The following is a 27,333-nucleotide window of genomic DNA, read 5'->3' on the forward strand; positions in this document are numbered from 1 at the left end:
AGTATTTATCAATTCCACAATTACTCAACTAGCACGACTCTAATATTACCATCTTTATATCTCAAAACAACTATCAAGTATCAAACTTCTCATAGTATTTAATGCACTCTATATGTAAGTTTTTATTATACCCATCTTGGATGCCTATCATATTAGGACTAATTTTATAGCTAAAGCAAATTACCATGCTGTTCTAAAAGACTCTCAAAATAATATAAGTGAAGCATGAGAGATCAATAATTTCTATAAAATAAAACCACCAACGTGCTCTAAAAAGGTATAAGTGAAGCTCTAGAGCAAAATTATCTAGCTTCAAAAGATATAAGTGAAGCACATAGAGTATTCTAATAAATTCCGATTCATGTGTGTCTCTCCAAAAGGTGTGTACAGAAAGGATGATTGTGGTAAACTAAAAAGCAAAGACTCAAATCATACAAGACGCTCCAAGCAAAACACATATCATGTGGTGAATAAAAATATAGCCTCAAGTAAAGTTACCGATAGACGAAGACGAAAGAGGGGATGGCTTCCGGGGCATCCCCAAGCTTAGGCTTTTGGTTGTCCTTGAATTTTAACTTGGGGTGCCTGGGGAATCCCCAAGCTTAGGCTCTTGCCACTCCTTATTCCAAAATCCATCAAATCTTTACCCAAAAACTTGAAAACTTCACAACACAAAACTTAAACAGAAAATCTCATGAGCTCCGTTAGTGTAAGAAAACAAACCACCACTTTAAGGTACTGTAATGAACTCATTATTTATTTATATTGGTGATAAACCTACTGTATTACAACTTCTCCATGGTTCATACCCCCCGATACTAGCCATAGATTCATCAAAATAAGCAAACAACACACGAAAAACAGAATCTGTCAAAAACAGAATAGTCTGTAGTAATCTGTATCAAACATATACTTATGGAACTCCAAAAATTCTGAAAGAAATTGGTGGACGTAAGTAATTTATCTATTGATCAGCTGCAAAAAGAATCAACCTAAAAGCACTCTCCAGTAAAAATGGGAGCTAATCTCGTGAGCGCTAAAGTTTCTGTTTTTTACAGCAAGATCACAAAGACTTCACCCAAGTCTTCCCAAAGGTTCTACTTGGCACAAACACTAATTAAAACATAAAACCACATATAAACAGAGGCTAGATGAATTATTTATTACTAAACAGTAACAAAAAGTAAATAACAAAAATGAAATTGGGTTGCCTCCCAACAAGCGCTATCGTTTAACGCCCTAAGCTAGGCATTGAGATTTCGATGATGCTCACATGAAAGACAAGAATTGAAGCGCAAAGAGAGCATCATGAAACACGTGAGAAACACATCTAAGTCTAACATACTTCCTATGCATAGGAATTTTATAGGAAAACAAATTAGCAAGACAAGCAAGATCTAGCATATGCAAGGACGAAGAAAGAAACAATAGCAATCTCAACATAACGAGAGGAAATTTAGTGACATGAAAATTTCTACAACCATGTTTTCCTCTCTCATAATAATTACATGTAGGATCATAAGCAAATTCAACAATATAGCTATCACAAAACATATTCTTAACACGATCCACATGTATGCAAAGTTGACACTCTTCCAAAATAGAGGGATTAACATTAACTAAGGTCATGACCTGTCCAAACCCACTTTTATCAAAAACTTCATAAGATTGAACATTCTCCAAATATGTGGGATCTAAAGTTGACACTCTTCCAAACTCACTTTCAACATTATTGCAAACATTATTATCAATCTCATATTCATCATGAGGCTTAAATAAATTTTCAAGATCATAAGAAGAATCACCCCAATCATGATCATTGCAACAAATAGTAGTCATAGAAAAACTAGCATCCCCAAGCTTGAGGTTTTTCATATCATTAACACAATTGACATTAAGAGAATTTATAATAACATCATTGCAATCATGATTTTCAACGAAGGAACTATCAAGTATGGGTGCAATACCAACGATCTCATGTTTAACATAAGGAACTATAGCAAATTCATCTTCATAAATATTGGCATCATGGCCACAAGAATAGCAAGCATCATGTTCATCAAGGGATATTTCAATCAGATCATCAGAATCATAATTATCTATAGATTCATGCATATCATTATTTTCTTCAGAAGCAACGGTCATTCTTTCAATAAATTCTTTGACATAGACATTATGAGCATAGTTTCATAGAAATATTTAAGTATGTCAAAATTTTCAGATTCGTAGAGAGTAATATCATACTTTTCAATCAAATAAGCAACTTCATAAGCACCCTTAAAAGCAACAATTTCTTCAATTTTTTCAATATCGTAGTAACTATAAACACCCTTTGCATAAGAAGATAAGATTTCATTAACATTAAACTCACATAGGTAGGGGAGGTGTTTTTTAGGGTTCTTAGAGCAACAAATAAAATCATAAATTTCACAAAGATTCCAAGCATAACACATCAATCTATTTATTTGATCCCATAAGAGTCTCCCTTTTTCAAACAAACAGCGACGCACAAAATGAGCATGCTCATCTAAAGACTTCCCATCAACTAGGCTAGTTGGGGTTTCAGCACGAGCACATAAGGATCGAAGATGATCCAAGTAGAACACTTTAAGTGGATCCATACAATAGATTTTTAGAAAGCAAAGATGCAAGCAAATAGAAGGCACATGGAAACACAAACAAAGATACATACGGGAAGAAGGCGAAGAAAAGGCAAAGGTTTTTGGAAATCGTTTTAGAAGTGGGGGAGAGGAAAACGAGAGGCAAATGGCAAATAATGTAATGCGAGGAATAAGAATTTTTTATGGGTACTTGGTATATCTTGACTTGAGCGTAGATCTCCCCGGCAAACACGCCAGAAATCATTCTTGCTACCTCTTGAGCATGCGTTGTTTTTTCCTTGAAGAGGAAAGGGTGATGCAGCAAAGTAGCGTAAGTATTTCCCTCAGTTATTGAGAACGAAGGTATCAATCCAGTAGGAGACTACACGCAAATCGCCTAGTACCTGCACAAACAATCAAGAACCTTGCAACCAACGCGATAAAGGGGTTGTAGATCCCTTCATAGCCACTTGCAAAAGTGAGATCTGATAAAAGATAATAAGATAAATATTTTTGGTATTTTTGTTGTATAGATTGAAAAGTAAAGATTGCAAAATAAATAGTAAACTAGAATTATAGATTGGAAACTTATATGATGTAAAGTAGACCCGGGGACCATAGGTTTCAGTAGTGGCTTCTCTCAAGATAGCATATATTACGGTGGGTGAACAAATTACTGCCGAGCAATTGATAGAAAAGCGCATAGTTATGATAATATATAGGCATGATCATGAACATAGGCATCACGTCTGTGTCAAGTAAACCGAAACGATTCTGCATCTACTACTATTCCTCCACACATCAACGGCTATCCAGCATGCATCTAGAGTATTAAGTTCATAAGAACATAGTAACGCATTAGGCAAGATGACATGATGTAGAGGGATAAACTCAAGCAATATGATATAAACCCCATATTTTTATCCTCGATGGCAACAATACAATACGTGTCGGTTCCCTTTCTGTCACTGGGATCGAGCACCGCAAGATTGAACCCAAAGCTAAGCACTTCTCCCATTGCAAGAAATATCAATCTAGTAGGCCAAACTAAACCGATAATTCGAAGAGAGTTGCAAAGATATCAAATCATGCATATAAGAATTCAGAGAAGAATCAAATATTGTTCATAGATAATCTTGATCATAAACCCACAATTCATTGGATCTCGGCAAACACACCGCAAAAAGTATTACATCGAATAGATCTCCAAGAACATCGAGGAGAACTTTGTATTGAGAACCAAAGAGAGAGAAGAAGCCATCTAGCTAATAACTATGGACCCGAAGGTCTGTGGTAAACTACTCACACATCATCGAAAGGCTATGGTGTTGATGTAGAAGCCCTCCGTGATCGAATCCCCCTTCGGCAGATCGCCGGAAAAGGCCCCAAGATGGGATCTCACGGGTATAGAAGATTGCGGCGGTGCAAAAGTGGTTTCGTGGCTCTCCCCGATGTTTTCAGGGTATAAGAGTATATATAGGCGAAAGAAGTAGGTCGGTGGAGCTACGAGGGGCCCACAAGGGTCGGGGGCGCGCCTACCCCCCTGGGCGCGCCCTCCTGCCTCGTGGCCGCCTCGTTGCGTCTCTGACTTCCACTCCAAGTCTCCTGGATTGCGTTTGTTCCAAGAAAGATCCTCGCAAAGTTTTTGTTCCGTTTGGATTCCGTTTGATATTCCTTTTCTGCCAAACACTGAAATAGGCAAAAAACATCAATTTGCACTAGGCCTTCGGTTAATAGGTTAGTCCCAAAAAATAATATAAAAGAGTATATTAAAGCCCATTAAACATCCAAAACAGATAATATAATAGCATGGAAAAATCAAAAATTATAGATACGTAGGAGACATATCAGCGCGCCAGCGCACCAACTTGGTGTATCTCTCGAGTTCCGGGTCGGCTGCTGAGCAGGCGGCTCGGAACATAAAGGTAAGTTTCGAGTGCTAACTTATTTTCTCTTCTGTTATCTTTGTTGTAGGATTACCACAACATCCGCGCGTACGCCTTCAAATCCCATGTCCAGGAGCTGCCAAGCGGACTACTAACTTGGCCGAGAGCCGGAGTAAGCACTCCACCTTCTCTCTCGCGGGGGTGCGTCAGCGCACCCGCTAGGTGTAGTCCCCGAGATTCGGGCCAACTGCTGAGCAGTCGGGCCGGATCTCCCAGCAACCACTTGTCTTATTTGTTGATTGTTGATGTCTTTTCTTTTCTTGTCTTTGCAGGGGCAGCCGCCGAACTGCAGCAGCGCCTGGGCAAGGTTTAAACCGAGCTACGAATCAAGGAGGAGGAGCGCAGCAAGGCGGCTCAGGAGTGCGACCGCCTGGCCAAGGAGCTGGCGGACCAGGCGGAGCGACACAAGGTGGAGCTCCTGAAGCTGAAGGAGGCGGAAGACTCCCTCACGGCCGAGTTCGAGACTCAGCACTCGAACTGGGCCGAGAAGGAACTCCAATGGCTACGGCGAGATCGAGGACATGATCGATGGTAAGTCCCTTTTTTTTCTTTGAATAGCCGGCGACCGCAGCAGGAGTCGGCTTCCGGCTTCTAATTTTTGCTTTTCTTCTTGTGCAGAGTTCTTCCCCGGTTATGACATCACCGTGAGCTAGGCCATCGAGGCGCGGCGCGAGCGGCGTAGGAGGGTTGGAGTGGATATTCTGCCCAACGCGCCTCGGAACCTCAACGAGCAACTTCTGGCCGTCGGGACGCGCCTTCAGCTGGCCCACTACTGCTCCGCCGCCTTCAGCACGCCGGGTCCCAGGTGCTGGCCGCCCTCTGGCGAAATGCCCAGGTGCCGCGTACCCCCAGTCGGACTGCTGACTGGCTGGAGGTAGCAGTCGGCCGCTTCGAGGCTTGGAAGGGTGCAGCAGCTCGGGCGGGTGCGCGGACGGCCCTGGAGTTCGTCAAGGTGTGGTATCCCAGGCTGAACCTGGCCCAGCTGCCCACTTTCTGGGTTGAGGCCGGGCCGGAGCTGGTGGCTGTGGACCGTGAGCTTGCTCAACACGTGGCGGCGCTTGTTGAGTACGCCGACACCAACGTCTTCGTCCCTGAGCTAGACGAGCGGGGCGCCGTGGTGCCGCTCGACTGGTTCGGGCTGAACCCGGACGATGATGAAGACTCAGCGGAGGAGATCGCCTCCAGCGACGAGGGCGAAGACAACACACTGGAAGACGGAGCGGACGGCCAGCCTCAGTCCGATCGAGCCTCAAACAACAAGCCATCTGTGACTGCGCCGACTGCTGACGCTGACCAGGCTGAGACTCACCAATCGGCCGCTCCACCATCCGGCGCCGCAGCCTCCACCAACCTGTCGGACCCGCCTCCTCCTCCTCTAGCATAGGCGGCCAGTTTTATCTTATCTTTTCTTGCTTTTGTAATCTTTTGAACAAGTCTTGTTAAATTTGCGCAGTTCCACCCGCAGGGGGTGTATTCAAACTTTGTTGAATTCTGGCTATAAGCCATGCTATGTAAATTAATTCTCGCACAAGTGAGTGCTTTGCTGGGTTCTACTTTGCCTTGCTTTCCTTTTCTATTTTGGCTTTTTCCTTTGCCGCTTTCCTTTGGCTGCCGCCCTGCCAGCCGGACAGTGGCTCTGCGGTCTGTGGCTGGGTCAGGGACTTAGCAGTTTTTTGGAAGACAAGTACTTACGCTACTTAGAATGTAGCAAGTCAAATGAGAAACCAGCCGGACGGTAAGGCGAGGAGCCGGCTTGGAGTATGCTGGCGCATTTTTCCTTAATCATTTTTTGCATGGACACCGTTTCCCGCCTTTAGCTCTTGCCAGCCGAACAGTCACTCTGCAAGCTGCGGCTTGAGGCAAAAGGGCTTTAGATGTCGGCACTCTACTTGTCCGACTGCAGGTAGCGCTAGCATAGGACAAGGCGGCAAGCCCCCGGGCCGACTGGTCGAACCCGGTGCCAGGCGGAGGAATGAAAATAACACATTCACAGGCAGAATCTTATCATATAGATAAAAAGGGTAGCCCCCGAGTGCTCTTCAAGGGACCCGATGTCTTTGCTGCTTAATACAAAAGGTAGCTTAGTACATACTGTATTAACCGTAAAATCTTCGGAGAAGATTTGTGTTCCATGGGCGCTCTGTTTCCTTGCCGGAGTCATCCCTCTTGCGCGAGTTGGGCTTCTGTGCGTCGATGAGGTAGTAGGAGTCGTTGCCCAAGGCTTTCCTGATGATGAATGGCCCTTCCCAAGGGGCCGAGAGCATGTGCTGGCCGGCTGTTCGCTGGATCAGTCGGAGCACAAGGTCTTCCTCTCAAAAGGATCGAGGCCTGACCTTCTGATTGTGATAGCGGCGCAGGCCCTGCTGGTAGATGGCGGACCGGCTGAGTGCGAGCAGCCGGCCTTCTTCCTGAAGGTCGACAATGTCTTCTCGCGCCTCTTTCGCTTCCGCCTCCGTGTACTTGGTAACGCGAGGTGAGTCGAACTCGATGTCAGTTGGGATGACAGCCTCGGCCCCGTACACGAGGAAGAAGGGAGTGAAGCCGGTTGATTTGTTCGGCGTGGTCCGGAGACTCCAGAGGACGGCCGACAGCTCATCGATCTAGTAGCCGGCCGACCGCTCCAGTGGCTCGATCAGTCGGGGCTTTATGCCAGACAAGATGAGGCCGTGTGCTCGCTCGACTTGGCCGTTTGACTGCAGATGGGCAACATACGCTAAGTCCAGGTGGATGCCCTGTGTCGTGCAGAAATGGGCCAAGGTGCCTTTCGCAAAGTTGGTGCCGTTGTCGGTGATGATGTTGTGCGGTACACCATACCGGGCGGTGATATCTGCGATGAATGTCACAGTAGTCGGACCATTCAGCTTCTTGATTGGCTTTGCTTCAATCCACTTGGTGAATTTATCCACAACGACCAGCAGATGGGTCATGCCGCTGCGTGCTGTCTTGAATGGGCCCACCATGTCCAGTCCCCAGACTGCAAATGGCCAAGTGAGGGGGATGGTCTTGAGTGCAGAAGCCGGCAGGTGTTGCTTGGAGCCGAATTTTTGGCACCCTTTGCACTTCTTGACCAAGTCCTTGGCGTCTTCCAAAGCAGTCGGCCAGAAGAATCCATGGTGGAAAGCTTTGGCGACAAGGGATCTAGACGCCGCGTGGTGGCCACACTCGCCTTGGTGGATGTCTTTGAGGATTGCCTTGCCATTCTCTGGCTTGACATAGCGCTGGAAGACGACAGTCACGCTGCGCCTGACAAGTTCTCTGTTTACTATCGTGTATGCTGCCGCTCGGTGTTGCACTTGCCGGGCCAAGATCTCGTCAGTTGGTAGCTCTCCGCTCACCGGGAAGTTGAGGATGGGCTGCGCCCATGATGGTGCTTCGACCACTGTCATCACGGCCACTGGAACCAGGGCGGTTGGGTTGCGAGGCGGCGGGTTGGAGTCGGCCGCCGCTTGCTGCGTCGTTCAAGTCCCCGGGCCGGCTACTGCAGCCCCCGGGCCGGGTTCTGAAGTCCCCGGGCCGGGTGCGACTGCTGCAGTCTCCGTGCCGCCTGCCGAAGTCCCCGGACCGACTGCTGCAGCCCCGGGCCGGGTTCTGAAGTCCTCGGGCAGGGTGCGACTGCTGCAGTCCCCGAGCCGCCTGCCAAAGTCCCCGGGCCGGCTGTGCAGCCCCCGAGTTGGATCCGACTGTTCCGGGAGAAGCTGGCACGAAGATGGACTCTAATTCTGGCGAAGGCTTGATAGATGGCTTGCGGAGGCACTAGAGGGAGACGCCGGCTGGTATTGCTTGGCGGGTGGAGCCGATCCGTGCCAGGGCATCAGCTTGCTCATTGTCGGCCCGTGGCACGTGAAGGAACTCGCACCCGTCGAAGTATCCGCTGATCTGCTGGACGAAGAAGCGATAGCTTGCCATGTTTGCACCCTTGGCGTTCCAGTCGCCAGACGACTGCTGGACCACCAAGTCCGAGTCGCCGTAGCCGGGCGGATGCCAATCTCCTTGGCCAGTCGGAGTCCGTGTACGAGTGCCTCGTACTCGGCCACATTGTTGGAGGCGGCAAAGTGAATTTGCAATGTGTATCTGAGCTTGTCGCCTTTGGGAGAGGCGAGGACAATGCCGACTCCCAAACCGGTTCGCATCTTCGAGCCATCAAAGTGCATCCGTCAATGGGTGGAGTCTGGAGCTGGCGGCAGGTACTGGGTCTCGGCCCAGTCGACGAGGAAGTCGGCCAGTGCTTGGGACTTGATGGCAGTGTGTGGCTGGTAGAAGATTGTGTAGGAGGAAACTCGATGGCCCATTTGGCCACTCGGCCTGATGTATCTCTGTTGCCTATGATCTCAACAAGCGGGGCGGTGCAGACAACCGTGATGGGGTGCTCTTGAAAGTATGGATTGAGCTTCTTGGCGGCGAAATGCACGCCGTAGCACATCTTCTGGTAGTGGGGGTAATTCTGCTTTGAGGCCGACAACACCTGACTCAAATAGTACACATGCCTCTGGACTGGCTGTGCTCTGCCGTCTTCTGGACGCTCTACCACAATGACAGTGCTGACCACCCGGCTGGCGGCGGCGATGTAGATGAACATGGGCTCCTTAGCAGCCAGAGCCGCCAGGACAGGCGGCATAGTCAGCATTTTTCTTGAGCTGGAGGAAGGCCTCATCCGCCTTGTCGTTCCACTCAAAGTGAGTGGTTTTCTTCATTAACTGGTACAGGGGAAGAGCCTTCTCGCCCAGCTGGCTGATGAAGCGGCTGATGGATGCCAAGCAGCCGGTGAACTTTTGGACGTCTCCCAGCCGGGTGGGTCTCTCCATCCGCTCAATGGCCTTGATCTTCACAGGGTTGCACTCGATGCCGCATTCTAAGACAAGGAAGCCAAGGTGCTGGCCGACTGGGACTCCAAAGACACACTTCTCTGGGTTGAGCTTGATTTGAAAACGGCACAGATTGTCAAAGGTTTCCTTGAGATCTTCCAGGAGGGTGCCGTGCTTCTCCGTCTTCACCACAATATCGTCTACATAGATGTGGGCATTTCTCCTGAGTTGCTTGAGGAGGCACTTCTGCATGCAACGCTGAAACATGGCACCGGCATTTCTCAAGCCGAATGTCATGGTCAGGTCGCAGAAGGCTCCGAATTGTGTGATCAAGGCGGTCTTTAGCCGATCGGCCGGGTTCAGTTTGATCGGGTGATAACCAGAGTAGGCATCCAAAAAACTCAACAGCTCGCATCCGGCTGTGGAGTCTATCACTTGGTCTATCTGAGGCAGAGCAAACGAATCTTTGGGGCAGGCTTTGTTGAGGTTGGTGTAATCAATGCACATGCGCCACTTGTTGTTCCTCTTCAGTACAAGGACTGGGTTGGCATGCCATTCTGGGAAAAATACTTCCATGATGAAGCCGGCTGCCAGCAGGCGGGCGATCTCTTCGCCAACAATTCTTCTCTTCTCTTATGACAGGCGGCGGAGGGGTTGCTTGACTGGTTTTGCATCTGATCTTACATGTAGCTTGTGCTCGGCAAAATCCGTCGGAACACCCGGCATGTCTTTGGGAGACCATGCGAAGATGTCCCGATTCTCACGGAGGAAATCGACGAGCTCGCTTTCCTATTTGTTGTCAAGGTTGGCTCCTATGACAGCGTGCCTCTCCGGGTGGTCTGGGTCCAAGGGTATCTTCTTGGTTTCTTTGGCCGGCTGGAAGGAGCCCTAGGTCTCCGACTCCTTGGGATCTGGTGACATGTCCGGCTGCTTGCTTTCCATGGCCACAACCCGGTCAAGGAGCTTCTTCTCGACAGCAATCACAAGGGACTTGGCCAGCCGACTGCTAGCAGCAGCACAAGCGGCCAACTTCTTGTAGTCACCGTCTATAGTGATTATACCCTTTGTACCACGCATCTTCATCTTGAGGTAGGCATAGTGCGGCACCGCCATGAACTTGGCTAGAGCCGGCCGGCCTAGGAGCGTGTGGTTAGGGCTCTCCAGGTCAACCATCTCAAACCAAACTGCCTCGGGGCGGAAGTGATCTTTGTCTCCGAAGAGGACATCCATCTTGATCTTGCCGATTGGTGAGGAGGAAAGGCCAGGTACAATGCCATGGAAGACAGTCCGACTGGGCTGGAGTTGCTTCTCTTTGATGCACAACTTCTCCATTGTGTCGCGGTAGAGGATGTCGATGCTGCTACCGCCGTCTATCAGAACTCGGGAGAGGCGAGCAGCTCGCCTCTCCGTTGAAAAAGTGGCATCCAATACCATGGCGTAGGAACCCGGAGAAGGCATCACTTCCGGGTGGTCAGCATGGCTCCATCTGATGGGCCTCTCGGACTAGTGCATGAACTCTGGGACTTCTGAAGCAACGGTGTTCACCTCACGGTGCTGCTGACGCCGACTGTGCCTGTCGTCGGCCACACTAGTGAAGACGACGTAGGCTCCGTGTTCTTCGGGGAATTCGTCTTGGATGGAGGCGACCGGACGGGCCGCCGGCTGCTGAGGAGGCGGAGCCAGCGGCCAGCAGGCGGAGGCGGCAGTCCTTCGCCCTTGGCAATGCGGATGAGCCAGTGGCACTTTCGGGTCGTGTGGTTGGACGGCTTCGCGCCGCTGTGGAACTTGCAGGGAGCATCAAGGGTTTGCTCGAAGGAGAAGGCGGGCAACCAAGCGGGCTTGCCGCCTTTCTGACGCTTGGGGCTGGGCTGACCTCCCGGCTGCTGGTCCTCAACTGTCGCCACCTGCCGGCTGGTGGAAGCCGACTGCGGGGCCTTACGCTTGTTGTCGTTCTGATGCTGGCGCCGACTGTTGTCACCAGCCGGCGTCTGAGGAGCCGGAGGGAGCACCTTTCCAGATGCGTCCACTCGGAGCTCCGACTTCATGGAGGAGTTGGCTGATAACCCACAAGTATAGGGGATCAATTGTATCTCTTTTTGATAAGTAAGAGTGTCGAACCCAACGAGGAGCAGAAGGAAATGACAAGTAGTTTTCAGTAAGGTAATGTCTGCAAGTGCTGAAATTGTAAGTAGCGAGTAGTTTGATAGCAAGGTAATTTGTAACGAGCAAGTAACGATAATAGTAACAAGTATGCAGCAAGGTAGCCCAATCCTTTTGAGGTAAAGGACAGGCCAAAACGGTCTCTTATAATAAGCAAAGCGTTCTTGAGGGTCCACGGGAATTTCGTCTAGTCACTTTCATCATGTTGGTTTGATTTGTGTTCGCTACTTTGATAATTTGATATGTGGGTGGACCGGTGCTTAGGTGTTGTTCTTACTTGAACAAACCTCCTACTTATGATTAAGCCTCCCGCAAGCATCCGCAACTACGAGAAAAGTATTAAGAATAAATTCTAACCATAGCATTAAACTCTAGGATCCAATCAGTCCCTTACGGAATAGTGCATAAACTGGGGTTTAAGTTTCTGTCACTCTTGCAACCCACCATCTATTTACTACTCCACAATGCATTCCCTTAGGCCCAAATATGGTGAAGTGTCATGTAGTCGACGTTCACATGACACCACTAAGGGAATCACAACATACATACCATCAAAATATCGAACACATATCAAATTCACATGATTACTTGCAACATGATTTCTCCCGTGACCTCAGGAACAAAAGTAAATACTCACAAATGATAAACATGCTCATGATCAGAGGGGTATTAATATGCATAATGGATCTGAACATATAATCTTCCACCAAATAAACCATATAGTAATCAACTACAAGATGTAATCAACACTACTAGTCACCCCCTAGCACCAATCTATAGTTTCGGTAACAAGATTGAATACAAGAGATGAACTAGGGTTTGAGATGAGTTGGTGTTGGTGAAGATGTTGATGGAGATTGCCCTCCCCAAGATGGGAGAGTTGTTGGTGATGATGATGACGATGATTTCCCCCTCCGGGAGGGAAGTTCCCTCGGCAGAATCGCTCCGCCGGAGGGCAAAAGTGCTCCTGCCCAAGTTCCGCCTCAAGACGGCGGAGCTTCATCCCGAAAGCCTCCCTCTTATTTTTTCTAGGTAAAAATCACTTATATACCAGAAGATGGGCACTGGAGGTGGGCCGAGGAGGCCACAACCCACCAGGGCGCGCCAGGGGGGGCTCGCGCACCCAGGTGGGTTGTGCCCATCTGGTGGTCCCCCTCTGGTGTTTATTGGCTCCAATATTTCTTAAATATTCCATAAAAAATCCTCGTCAAGTTTCAGCTCATTTGGAGATGTGCAAAATAGGTGGCCTGACGTAGCCTTTTCAGGTCCAGATTTCCAGCTGCCGGAATTCTCCCTCTTGGTGTGTACCTTGCAAATTATGAGAGAAAAGGAATTAGAATTACCCCCAAAAAGCATTATTATGGATAAAAACATTATAAATAATAGTAAGAAAACATGATGTAAAATGGACGTATCATCGGCAGTGGCGTACTTGTCTGCTATGATCAGCAGCTCGTCGAGTGTGACCGGCTCGTCGCAGAGGAGTCGGTGCTTGAGTAGGGTGCCCTCTCGGCACCCGGCAGTGAAGTAGTCTATGGCTTGCACCTCGTGCACCCCTTCGCAGGAGTTGCGCAATTCAGCCCACCGCGTCAAGTAGTCGCAGGTGGACTCGTTTGGGCCTTGGACGCACAGAGAAAGCTGGCGGGGCTTGGGCGGCCGCTTGTAGGTGCTGGTGAAGTTGCGTATGAAGAATTTGGTGAAGTCCAGCCAGCTGTTGACGCTGTAGGGTTTGAGGCTGTTCAGCCATGTCCGGGCCGTGCCCTGGAGCATGAGCGGAACATACTTCACGACAACGCGCTTGTTGCCGTTTGCTATGCTGACGGCGGTGGAGTAGTCAACCAGCCAATCCTCCGGCTTCACGAAGCCGTTGTACTTAGGAGTTTCTCGAGGGAGCGAGAACCCTTTGGGGAAGGGCTCGTCGCAAATGCGGGGACCGAAACAAGGCGGGCCGATTGCATCATCTTCTTCTACCGCCAGGGATCGAGCCAGGCGGTCGATCCGGTGGCGGGCGTCATTTTCTCTGACTCCCTCTCGGCGGCCTAGCCGGTCTCCGAGAGTCGGGTGCTCAACAGGCGGCGGGGAGGCGCGCCTCTCCCTGCGCGGGGGAGGTGGATGATAGCTCCGTCGATCCACTGCTCGTGGGCGGCCGTCTTGGTCGCGCTCAATGGTGATGCGTGTGCGGCTGTGGCTAGCAGCCGGCTCTTGGTCTCTTCGGTTGTAGGCACCGCCTTCCGAGGACCGGGAGATCGCGCCATGCTCTCGGCGAGGGGGAAGGTTCTCGGCGTGCAGGCCGGGTTCTTCCACACGGCGTCCGACTTCTTGTTGCATGGCAGCCGCGTCGAGGAGCTGCTGGACGCGCTCTGTCATGCAGCGACGCTCGTCACCCTCCAGGTGATCCAGCTCGTCTGCTGCCGCCTGGGCGGCATGCAGGTTCTCCATGGGCGTGACGTAGACAGGACGGCCGGCCCCCAGCATGCTGGCAATGGCGGCGCCGCGTTGCCAGACCGTGCCCACGCGGCTGGGCTCTCCACCAGCCGGCGTGCCGCAGACGGCGCGGTCGATCTCGCTCTGGTAGGCTTCAGTGAGGCGTCTCATGGTGGCCAACTTCTTGGCGCTCTCGACGAGTGCGACACGGCAGGCCTCCAGCATCTTGCCGTTGGCGTCTGCCGGTATGGGTGCGGTGCTGGTGCCGCCTGCAGCGGGTCCTGGCCGGCCCCGCTAGAAGCTCCGTTGTGGCTGATGACCAACACCTCCGTGACGGTGCTGGTGCTGGCGTCGCTGGTCGCAGGAGGGAGCGGGTCGTCGATGACCACCACGTTGGTGGGGAAGGCGTCACGGGATGCCGTGTCGAAGTCGACAAGCATCGGGTCGGTGGAGTCAACTGACTCTAGGTCAGAGGCCGACTCGTCGACGATGTGGAGCTTTCCAAGGAGGTCGATGAGGCAGCTCTCGGAGCTGGCCGCTCCCGTGTCGGGCGCGGGCTCGTTGGGGAGGCAGATCCCGCCGAGGAGATTGGCGAGACGGTTCGCAGCGCAAGCGGCTTCCACGCCGTGTAGCGCGTCGACGCACACACCATCGGGCGTGCCGGGCTGGCTGTGCTCGCCAGAAAGGAAGAGGGTTCCCGTCCAAAACATGTTTCTGGACGACGGTGCACCTTGCCCCATGGTGGGCGCCAAATGTCGGGGATATTGTGCGACATATGCCAGGGGGTGGCTTATCATGGATGGGGACAAAAGTACGTCACCGGCCTCTGGAGGCGGGAGTGAGCGAGTCCGCATACGCCTGCGGATCTTACCCAGGTTCGGAGCTCTCCTAGGAGATAACACCCCTAGTCCTACTCTGCGTGGTCTCGGCATGATCACTATCTCAACAAGGTAGCTACAAGCTTGCTCCTTGAGCTGTTTGGCTAGAGGAAGAAGAAGAACAAGGCTAGCTCTACTCCACTCTCTCTACGTGGTGTGTGTTTTTGCTAAGGTTTGGAACCCTTTGCATGGGTGGCCTGGGGGGTTTATATAGGCCTACTCCCCAGGGGTACAATGGTAATTCGGCCGGGTGTAGGACCCGGCCGTCACTGTCTACAGACGCCGGCTACTCCGACCGCCTCTTGGTGGGTCCCGCTGGCTGCCGGGAACCCGGCCGACAGGCCGTGCCCGTCGCTTACAGGTCTTGCCGGCTGCTTAGTACTGTAGCCGTGCTGCTGATGACGGAGGCTTTGTCGGGGAGGATGTGGCTACAGTCTCGCCGCCTGGCGGGCGATCACTGTAGCCACTCCCTGTCTCATCTGGTTAATGGCGCACACATTCTGAGGAGGGAGGAGGCCGCCTGCTGGGAGGCGGCGTGCTCCCGCTGCCGCCTGCTGGGGCATCGCCGCCTTCTGGGGCTCGCCAACAGGTAGGGCCTGCCGCCTGCTGGCCGTACCGACCGGCCGTCGTGGGGGCACCGCCCCCTATGCAGTAGGTGATGTCACAGGTCGTATTGGCAATAGTGCCGCATCGGGCAAGGGGTGTCCGTCTGGTACACCGTACTATCGCCTTGATCCGCCCTGGATTCGGGGGTGGCAGGTCGCACTGTGGCCACGCCCCGTCCCGTCGTAGTTAAGAGGGTGCAAACTTTGAGGGCACGAAGAGCCGCCTGCTAGGAGACAGCCTCTTTGTGGCTTCCTTCTGCGGTCTTGCCGCCTTCTAGCAGTCGGCCTCCTAGACCAGTCGGCCCAAGAAGCCGGCCGTTTGTCCATGAGGTGTGAGGGGCGCTGCTTGCCCCGATGTCTTGAAATACTATGGGGAGCTGATGAGGCTACACATAGTCATTTACTCCGACAATCCTGCAGTAGTGACATATGAACTAGAAGAGAACATATGTAGAACAAAGGCTAGAACAAGAAACACTCGAGCAAGAAACTGAGGCAAGATATTAAACAGACAGAACATGAAGACATATGGAACAGCGGCAGAAGCACTGGTCTTGGGGTCGGTGTCGTCGCCAGCCATGTCATCGAAGAGGTTGTCAACGTCGGGGAAGAAGTTGTCGTCGGGGAAGTAGTCTCCGGAGTCCGGGGCGTCCGTGATGAAGAAGTTAGTAGTCGCGGGGAGCGCTCCCCAAAAACTTTATCACCCTTCTCTCGTACAGGACTCAAAGCGATGTCATGCGTGGAAAAAATTTAGACATCGGCTCGGCTCATTCCTGCAACCCGCGGCGTGGCGCGTCGTGACGAGGCGTGGCGTGGCGTGGCTTGGCGGGCGGCGGAGGAGGAGCGCACGTGAATGTCCCTCTTGTTCTCATGCTCATACATATGGGGAAACACCCTCCCTTATAAGGAGGTCCAACTCCCACCAAACTAGCAATGTTTGACCAAACTTTGGTTCCACCTCTTGACTTGCATGAATGGGCTGAGTGGGCCTCTAGGATTTATTAGGAATTTCTGAAATTGCGGGGCTGGCCCAAAGTAGACTAAATTCTAGCAGGAAGTCCATCCGCCTCTTATATAGACAAGAGGTGACGGCCGATTGAACAACAACACACAATCGCCAAACCCATCTACTTTTTACCCTAGTTTTACATCTCTCCCTTGTTATTGCTCTCTCATTCTTCGTCCATTCTTCGTATTGAAGGGAAGTGATCCTCGAGGCTCTAGGGGCAGGCGAACCGACCTAGGGCAGCCCATAGCCGCCGCGTGTCCAGACAGGGTCCCTCCCACGCGCATGGGGTTTCGGGTGCTCAAAAGCACCTGCCGGATTTCTTGCATACCGCGCTTCCGGACGGGTCTCCTTGACGTGACCTGCGGTGCATCACCCTCGGCGTCGGAGGTACACGGTGATGTGTTCATGTGCGAACACACTTTTTGGCGACTCTGCTGGGGACGAAAGATCAAGAATCATCATCAACCATGTCGGATCTCCCCAAGCCCTCAGAAGTTAGTGCCGATAACATCATTAAGCCCGGGCTTGATGAACTATCGGATGAACATCGCCAGGCCTACGAAGCGCTCAAGAAGCAGCGTGAAGAGGCTTTTGAGATGTTCAAGAAGTGCGAGGAGCAGGATTTAGAGGCGTTTCTTTCAAGTTTCAAAAGGACCATCAAGGCAACATCACCCCGGTTGGAAATGTCAATTTCCCTCCTCTCATTGACGAACAAGAAGTAATCACTTTGAGTAAAGTTTTTTCTCCAGAGAAAGTGGCTATGATTGAATGTCTTGTTAGTAAGGGTAATGTGATGACATACAATTCTTTCTTAGCAAGTACTAATGCTCTGAAAAATATGCCTCCATCATCTAGTGGTACTGTTGGTTTATCTGAACACCCTAGTCCAACTTTACCTATTTCATTGGCACCTCCTATGCATCAACAGTAAAGTATGCCCATTGAATTTTTACCCTAGTCAAACCAACCAGCTTGTGTCTGCACCTACATATCATAATCCTATTATGAATGTGCCCAATTCGGCGTCAACACCGAATCACTTTTTCACACCACCCATAGGTGCAAGCATGTTTGGTCTTCCACTGAATTATGGTTCGACGCCCATCCCACAAGTTGCACCACTAGCTAGTACTCAGGTTGCTCCTATGTCATTGCCACAAACATCTTCATCTACCTCAGATCCAATTTTAGCCAAATTAAGGGAGGATTTGCATAAGATGTTTCTAGAAACTTTCGGAAACGAGACGAAAGTAAAGAGTCGTGTGTACCAAAAGCATTATCCTGAACACTTTGATGCAATTTTGTACCCTCAAGGTTATAAAGTTCCTAATTTTGTCAAATTTAGTGGAGAGGGCACAAAAACAACATGGGAGCATGTTAGTCAGTATCTAGCGCAGTTGGGCGAAGCACGTTCCATAGAAGAATTGAAAGTGCGTTTATTTCCCTTATCTTTAACCGGCACCGCATTTTCATGGTTTGCTGCTTTACCACATGGTTCAATTCTCTTATGGTCGCAATTAGTGCAAAAGTTTCATGATCACTTTTATAACGGCAATAATGATCTTAAGTTGTCACATCTTACATCGGTTAGGCAAAAACATGATGAATCGGTCACCGGTTATGTCAAGAGATTTAGAAATATAAAAAACCGATGCTATAACTTGGTGATAAGTGCTACTTCTTGAGCTTGCGTTGGTTTTTTCCTTGAAGAGGAAAGGGTGATGCATCAAAGTAGAGATAAGTATTTCCCTTAGTTAGAGAACCAAGGTATCAATCCAGTAGGAGACAACGCACAAATCACCAATACCTGCACAAACAATCAAACAACTTGCACCCAATGTGATAAAGGGGTTGTCAATCCCTTCACGGTTACTTGCAAAAGTGAGATCTGATAGAGATAGATAAATAAAACTAAAGATAAAGTCAATATTTTCGGTATTTTTGGTTTATCGGAAAGTAAAAGATTGCAAAATAGTAGATCGGAAACTTATATGATGGAAAATAGATCCGAGGGCCATAGATTTCACTAGAGGCTTCTCTCAAGATAGCAAATAATACGGTGGGTGAACAAATTACTGTCGAGCAATTGATAGAAAAGCGCAAAGTTATGACGATATCTAAGGCAATGTTTAAGAAATATAGGCATCGCGTCCGTGTCAAGTAGACCGAAACGATTCTGCATCTACTACTATTACTCCACACATCTACCGACTCCTGCCTGCATCTAGAGTATTAAGATCATGAAGAACAGAGTAACGCATTAAGTAAGATGACATGATGTAGAGGAATACATTCAAGCAATATGATGTAAACCCTATCTTTTTATCCTCGATGGCAACAATACAATACGTGCGTTGCTGCCCCTACTGTCACTGGGAAAGGACACCGCAAGATAGAACCCAAAGCTAAGCACTTCTCCCATTGCAAGAAATACCAATCTAGTTGGCCAAACCAAACCGATAGTTCGAAGAGAATTACAAATATATCAAATCATGCATAAAAGAATTCAAAGAAGATTCAAATAATATTCATAGATAAGCTGATCATAAATCCACAATTCATCGGATCTCGACAAACACACCGCAGAAGAAGATTACATCCGATAGATCTCCAAGAACATCGATGAGAACATGGTATTGAGAATCAAAGAGAGAGAAGAAGCCATCTAGCTACTAGCTATGGACCTGTAGGTCTGTGGTAAACTACTCACGCTTCATCGAAAAGGGCAATAGGGTTGATGTAAAAGCCCTCCGTGATCGAATCCCCCTCCGACAGGATGCCGGAAAAGGCCTCAAGATGGGATCTCACGGGAATAGAAGGTTGCGGCGGTGGAAACGTGTTTTCATGAATACTTCTGGTGGTTTGGGAATATATGTGAATATATAGGACGAAGAATTAGGTCAGGGGAGCCATGAGGGGGCCACAAGGCAGGGGGCGCGCCTACCCCCTGGGCGCGCCCTCCCCCTTGTGGCCGCTGATGCGGCTTGAAGCTACGTCGGTATTTCCCCAAAGAGGAAGGGATGATGCAGCACAGCGGCGGTAGGTATTTCCCTCAGATGTGAAACCAAGGTTATCGAACCAGTAGGAGAACCAAGCAATACAATGTAAACAACACCTGCACACAAATAACAACTTCTCGCAACCCGACGTGTAAAAGGGGTTGTCAATCCCTTGCGGGTAGCGGCGCCCCAGGATGGGCAAATGGACGTGAGATAAATTGTAGTAAATTGATAGATCGAACGCCAAATAAAATAAATAAGAATAAAATGCAGCAAGGTATTTTTGTATTTTTGGTTTAATAGATCTGAAAATAAAAGCAAATGAAAAGAGATCGCAAAGGCAAATAATACGAGAAAGAGACCCGTGGGCTGTAGGTTTTACTAGTGGCTTCTCTCGAGAAAAATAGCAAACGGTGGGTGAACAAATTACTATTGGGCAATTGATAGAACTTCAAATAATCATGACGATATCCAGGCAATGATCATTACATAGGCATCACGTCCAAGATTAGTAGACTGACTCCTGCCTGCATCTACTACTATTACTCCACACATCGACCGCTATCCAGCATGCCTCTAGTGTATTAAGTTCATGGAGAAACGGAGTAAAGCAATAAGAACGATGACATGATGTAGACAAGATCTATCTATGTAGAGATAGACCCCATCATTTTATCCTTAGTAGCAACGATACATACGTGTCGGTTCCCCTTCTGTCACTGGGATCAAGCACCGTAAGATCGAACCCACTACAAAGCACCTCTTCCCATTGGAAGATAAATAGATCAAGTTGGCCAAACAAAACCCAAATATCGGAGAAGAAATACGAGGATATAAGCAATCATGCATAAAAGAGATCAAAGAAACTCAAATACTTTCATGGATATAAAAAGATAGATCTGATCATAAACTCAAAGTTCATCGATCCCAACAAACACACCGCAAAAAGAGTTACATCATATGGATCTCGAAGAGACCATTGTATTGAGAATTCAGCAAGAGAGGGGAAGCCATCTAGCTACTAACTACGGATCCGAAGGTCTACAAAGAACTACTCACGCATCATCGAAGAGGCACCAATGGAGGTGGTGAACCCCATCCGAGATGGTGTCTAGATTGGATCTGGTGGTTCTGGACTCCGCGGCGGCTGGAGTTGATTTTCATCAATTCACCTAGGGTTTCTGGAATATTGGCGTATTTATAGAGCAAAAAGGCGGTCCGGGGGCCACCCTAGGTGGGCACAACCCACCAGGGCGCGCCTGGGCCTCCAGGCGCGCCCTGGTGGGTTGTGCTCTCCTCAGAGCACCCCCCAGGCGCAGCCTTGCCCCATTAGGTGACTTCTGGTCCATAAAAAATCTCCATAAAGTTTCGTTGCCTTTGGACTCCGTTTGGTATTGATTTCCTACGCTGTAAAAACATGTAGAAAACAACAACTGGCACTTGGCACTAAGTCAATAGGTTAGTACCAAAAATGATGTAAAATGACTATAAAATGATTATAAAACATCCAAGATTGATAATATAACAACATGGAACAATAAAAAATTATAGATACGTTGGAGACGTGTATCAGCATCCCCAAGCTTAACTCCTACTCGTCCTCGAGTAGGTAAGTGATAAAAACAAAAAAAATGTGGAATGTTGCCTATCAAGTCATATCACATTCTTTTCTTTATAGCAAGGACATTTGGACTTTTATATTGTTCAAAGCAATAGTCTAGTTTTGACATGATAATTTAAATACTCAAGCATATCAACAAGCAACCATGTCTTTCAAAATATCAAAGCTAAAATAAGCTATCCCTAGCCCATCATGCTCAATCATTGATCCATTCATGAAACACACTCGCATATTAGCTACACCCAATACTCAAGTACGATCATATTGCCTCCTAGTTGGTGCTTTTATAAGAGAAGTTGGAGACTCAAATTCAAAAATAAAAATTGCATAAAGTAAAAGAAAGGCCCTTCGCAGAGGGAAGTAGGGATTTGTAGAGGTGCCAGAGCTCAAAGCGAAAAACTTAGAGATAAAAACATTTTGGGAGGTGTATCCTTCCCACCAACGAAAATGACTTAGAGTTCCCAACACTTTCCATGCTAGATATATCATAGGCGGCTCCCAAACAGAAAATAAAGTTTATTCCTTTTTCAACCATACTTTCACTTTCCATGGCTAGCCGTATCCACGGTTGCCTTCCATACCAACACTTTCCAAGGAATTTATTATTTGATAACATAAAGTAAATTCATTTTTCATTTCGGGACTGGGCATCCCTAATACATTTGCTTTACTCTCGTGCAATGACAAGTAAATAAACACTCATCGTGAGAATAACACATCTAGCATGGAAAATATTAGCCACCCCTCACCGTTTTGCGAGCGAAACAAACACACAAAAGAGAAGTTTATTTTGAAAATTAGAGATGGCACATACAAATTTGCTTAGAACGGCAAAAGAATACCGCATATAGGTAGATATAGTGGACTCATGTGGCAAAACTGGTTTAAAGGTTTTTGGACACATAAGTAGTGATCATACTTAGTGCAAAATGAAGGCTAGCAAAAGATTGAGAAGCGACCAACCAAGAAACGAATAATCTCATAAGAGAATAATGCACCACAAGTAGGATATAACTTCATTGCATAATTATTGACTTTCGTGCTTGCATAGGGAATCACAATCCTTAACACCAATATTCGTACTAAAGCATAATTACTCATCAACATAACTCACATATAACATCATCATATCTGAAAACTATTACTAAGAATCAAGTTTATTTTGTCCATTGATCTTCATGAAAGTTTTTTTATATCCTTCTTGGATATCTATCACTTTGGAACTAATTTTTATGTGTTGCTTTTGATAAGATCTAATAAATATAAGTGAAGATCATGAGCATAATATTTCTTTCTTTCTCTCAAATTAATATAAGTGAAGCAAGAGAGAATTTCTTGAAAATTTTACTAACTCTGAAATAAATCTAAGTGAAGCAAGATAGATTTCTTCGAAAATATTAAAGCACACCGTGCTCAAAAAGATATAAGTGAAGCACTAGAGCAAGTCCATAGCTCATAAAAATTTAAGTGAAGCATGGAGAGCAATTCTAACAAGTCATGAAATAATTTTGGCTCTCTCAAATAGGTGTGTCCAGCAAGGAATCAAGACTTAAAACACAAAATAAAACAAGCAAAGACTCATATCATACAAGATGCTCCAAGCAAAACACATAGTATGTGACGAATAAAAATATAGCTTCGAGTAAAATACCGATGGTCGTTAGAAGAAAGAGGGGATACCACTCGGGGCATCCCCAAGCTTAGTTGCTTTCTCTCTTTTGGATAATAGCTTGGGATGCCGGGGCATCCCCAAGCTTAGGCTCTTGTTACTCCTTATTCCTTCATCCATTGTAAGATAACCCAAAACTTAAAACTTCAATCACACAAAACTCAACAAAACCTTCGTGAGATCCGTTAGTACAAGAAAGCAAATCACTACTATAAGTATTGTACCAAACCAATTCATATTTTATTCTTGCATTATATATACTGTACTCCAACTTTTCTATGGCAAAAACTCAACAAAGAAAACCATAGAGCCATCAAAACAAGCACACGACGCAAAGAAAACAGAATATGTCAAAACAGAACAGTCTGTAGCAATCTGACTATTTCGAAAACTTTTGGAACTCACAAAATTCTGAAAAATTAGGAAGACCTGAGCAATTTCTATATTAATCTTCTGCAAAAAGAATTGGCATTTTATCACGCTCTGGTAAAAATGAGAATTGTTTTCGTGAGAGCAAAAGTTTCTGTTTTTCAGCAAGATCAAACAACTATCACACAAGAAGATCCTAAAGGCTTTACTTGGCACAAACACTAACTAAAACACAAAAAAGACAATCATAACAGTAGCATAATTTTTCTAACACTCAAGAACATAAAGCAAAAAGCAAAAATAAACTTTATTCATTGGGTTGCCTCCCAACAAGTGCTATAGTTTCACGCCCCTAGCTAGGCATAATATTACAACAATGCTCACACAACAAATAATAATCAAAACACAAAGAGAGCATCATGAAACATGTGACAAACACATTTAAATCTAACATACTTCCTATGCATAGGAATTTTATAGGAAACAAATTATCAAGACAAGAAACATCTAGCATATGCAAAGGAGAGGAATAAAACATTGACAATCTCAACACAACGAGAGGAAATTTAATAACATGGAAATTTCTACAACCATGTTTTCCTCTCTCATAATAATTATATGTAGGATCATAATAAAATTCAATAATATAACTATCATATAAAATTTTCTCTTTATGATCCACATGCGTGCAAAGTTGACACTCTTCCAAAATAGTGGGATTATCATCAAATAAAGTCATGACCTCTCCAAACCCACTTTCATCAAAAATTTCATAATATTGAACACTCTCCAAATATGTGGGATTATTTTTAGCTAAAGTTGACACTCTTCCAAACCCACTTTCAATATTATCGCAAAACATATTCATCATGAGGCTTAAATAAATTTTCAAGATCATAAGAAACATTATCACCCCAATCATGATCATTGCAATAAGTAGCGGACATGACAAAACAAGCATCCCCAAGCTTGGGGTTTTGCATATTATTAGCACAATTGACATTAATAGAATTTATAGTAAAATCATTGCAATCATGCTTTTCATTCAAGGAGTTATAATGAATCACTTCATAAATTTCTTCATCACAATTTTCGGATTCACGAATCTCAAGCAAAACTTCATAAATACAATCTAATGCACTCAAATCACTAGCAATTGGTTCATCATAATTGGATCTTTTGAAAAGATTAGCAAGTGGATGAGGATCCATACCAATAGATTTTTAGCAAGCGAAGATGCGATTATAAAGAAGGCACATGGAAACATAAGCAAACATAAGATCGAAAGAGAAAAAGGCTAACAAAAAGAAGGCGAATAAAAAGGCAAATTTTGTGAAGTGGGGGAGATGAAAACGAGAGGCAAATGGCAAATAATGTAAATTGCAAGGAGATGAGATTTGTGATTTGGAACCTGGTATATGTTGATGATCCTCCCCGGCAACGGCGCCAGAAATTCCTTTTGATGCGGCTTGAAGTTCCGTCGGTATTTCCCCAAAGAGGAAGGGATGATGCAGCACATCGGTGGTAGGTATTCCCTCACATGTGAAACCAAGGTTATCGAACTAGTAGGAGAACCAAGCAACACAACGTAAACAACACCTGCACACAAATAACAACTTCTCACAACCCGACGTGTAAAAGGGGTCGTCAATCCCTTGCCGGTAGCGGCGCCCCAAGATGGGCAAACGGACGTGAGATAAATTGTAGTAAATTGATAGATCGAACGCCAAATAAAATAAATAAGAATAAAACGCAGCAAGGTATTTTTCTATTTTTGGTTTAATAGATCTGAAAAGAAAAGCAAAGGAAAAGAGATCGCAAAGGCAAATAATATGAGAAAGAGACCCAGGGGCCGCAGGTTTCACTAGTGGATTCTCTCGAGAAAAATAGCAAACGGTGGGTGAAAAAATTACTGTTGGGCAACTGATAGAACTTCAAATAATCATGACGATATCAAGCAATGATCATTACATAGGCATCACGTCCAAGATTAGTAGACCGACTCCTGCCTGCATCTACTACTATTACTCCACACATCGACCGCTATCCAGCATGCATCTAGTGTATTAATGTCGGTGTACAAAAGTAGGGGCCTTTATGTACCCCTTTAGTTCTGCACGGGCAGTCGTAGCCACACCGTGGCCACACTGGGCGGGGCAGAGGAAGGAAAGGTACAAGGCTGCCAAGGCAGTGCTCAAGCCAGAGGTGCGAAGAGCAAGAGGACAAGATGGATGTCCCCCGGCAACAGCCTTGCCGGGGAGGCCTACGTGGCGAAGGAGTTACCGCAGTTAAAATTCTGCCACGCGTGCCCGCGCACCATTCTGGGCCTAGCCCAACAACGCTTTGCGCTTATGTGTTGCCCAGGCCCAGGGGCTTCTGTCGGTGTACAAAAGTAGTGGCCTTTCTGTACCCCTTTACTTGTGCACGGGCAGTCGTAGCCACACCGCGGCCACACTGGGCGGGGCAGAGGAAGGAAAGGTACAAGGCTGCCAAGGTAGTGCTCAAGCTAGAGGCGCGAAGAGCAAGAGGACAAGATGGATTTCCCCCGGCAACAGCCTTGCCGGGGCGGCCTACATGGCCCCGGCAAGAGCCTTGCCGGGGCAACTTGCCCAACTACAGCAAGGCCGCCGCCCTTGAGCCTGAGAGTTCTGACACCATCGACAACGTCAAAACCAAGACTCGGGGGCGCCTGCGTAGTGACATGCAGATCTTTGTGAGGACCAAAGGCCTGCAAGCCTAGATGTGAACCAGAAGACGAAGACCCCCGACAAGATCCTTGCCGGGGACGGCCGAAGACCCCCGGCAAGATCCTTGCCGGGGACGCCCGCGAACTCCCGGCAAGACCCATGCCGGGGACGCCCGCGAGACGCCAGCAAGACCCTTGTCGGGGGCATCTGCGGGGCCGAGGCCAGGCCCACACCTACCAATGTTTCGCTGCCCCACACCCATTCCGACGCGGCAACCAGCGCGCCAACTAGGCGAGCGCCCGCGAGACGCCAGCAAGACCCTTGTCGGGGGCATCTGCGGGGCCGAGGCCAGGCCCACACCTACCAATGTTTCGCTGCCCCACACCCATTCCGACGCGGCAACCAGCGCGCCAACTAGGCGAGCGCCTGCGTGGCAGCATGCAGCTTCTAGGCCAACTAGGCGAGCGCCTACGTGGCAACATGCAGCTTCCAGGCCAACTAGTCAAACACCTGCGTGGTGCCATGCAGATCTTCGTGAAGACCGTGCCACCGCACCAGCACAGCAACCAGCCAGCCAACATGGCGCTGCATGCCTCGTCAGCATGGATGCGCGTCGAAGCAAGGCGAGGCGGCGACGAATGGGACGAGCTTCGTTGCCGTCCCCGATAAAGCACGGGGGCATGTAGGCAGCACATTAAATGCGTTTGTCCTACGGTGCCAGGTGATAAACTTGTAGCACTGTAGATACTTTCCACCACCTGTGTGCCACTGTGGCGACCCCTTTGACATATAAACGGAGGCCCGAGGTGTACTGAGGAAGGATTCGGACTTTTTGGACTGGGCATGCACCGCAGCTAGTTCAAGAGCTCAAGAACACCAAATAAACACACACAAGCAGGACTAGGGTTTTACACATCGTTTGCGGCCCGAACCTGGGTAAAAATCCCCTCGCGTTGATCTTTTAGACCTGCTCTTTGCACAGCTCCACACCCCGCTAACCGTAGAAGGGATTCCCCGGGATCCCATAGGTGTCGTTTCCCCCGACATATTTGGCGCGCCAGGTAGGGGGGGGGCGCTGAGGCTGTGAAAATCTAGTCTAAAGGTTAACGCATCGATTCCCTGATCACGATGGCTCCAAGGAAGAAGGCGACATCAATCAGCCACGCTCCTGTGCCATCAGCCAGGCGAAGCGGTGCCATCTGCGGCCGCAACAACCATCCGCGTGGCGAAGGGAAAGCTAAGTCACGCAAAACCTTGAGCAATTTCCCTTTTTATAAGGTTATGTTCCTCGAAAGATCATGCTCCTTGTATGGAGAACCTGCACGCAAAGGGACCCTTCCGCTATTGGCAACACCCTTGTCCTGTTTCGAGTCCGCTCAACAGTTCAAGTGGCTACACTGAGAACGGCAAGGTGGCTTGCCAGGCAGCAACCGCCCCCGGCAGGCTGCTAAGGATCCATTCCTCAAAGCGCCACAGCACGGGTTTACGCGCCGGCAAACCTATCCGACTAAGCGTAGGGTGCGTACATACAAAGAAAGATCAAACAGGAAGATAGCATGCTTCA

This window comes from Aegilops tauschii, chromosome 3 (genome assembly GCF_002575655.3).
Source record: "Aegilops tauschii subsp. strangulata cultivar AL8/78 chromosome 3, Aet v6.0, whole genome shotgun sequence".
NCBI classification, from domain to species: Eukaryota; Viridiplantae; Streptophyta; class Magnoliopsida; order Poales; family Poaceae; genus Aegilops; species Aegilops tauschii.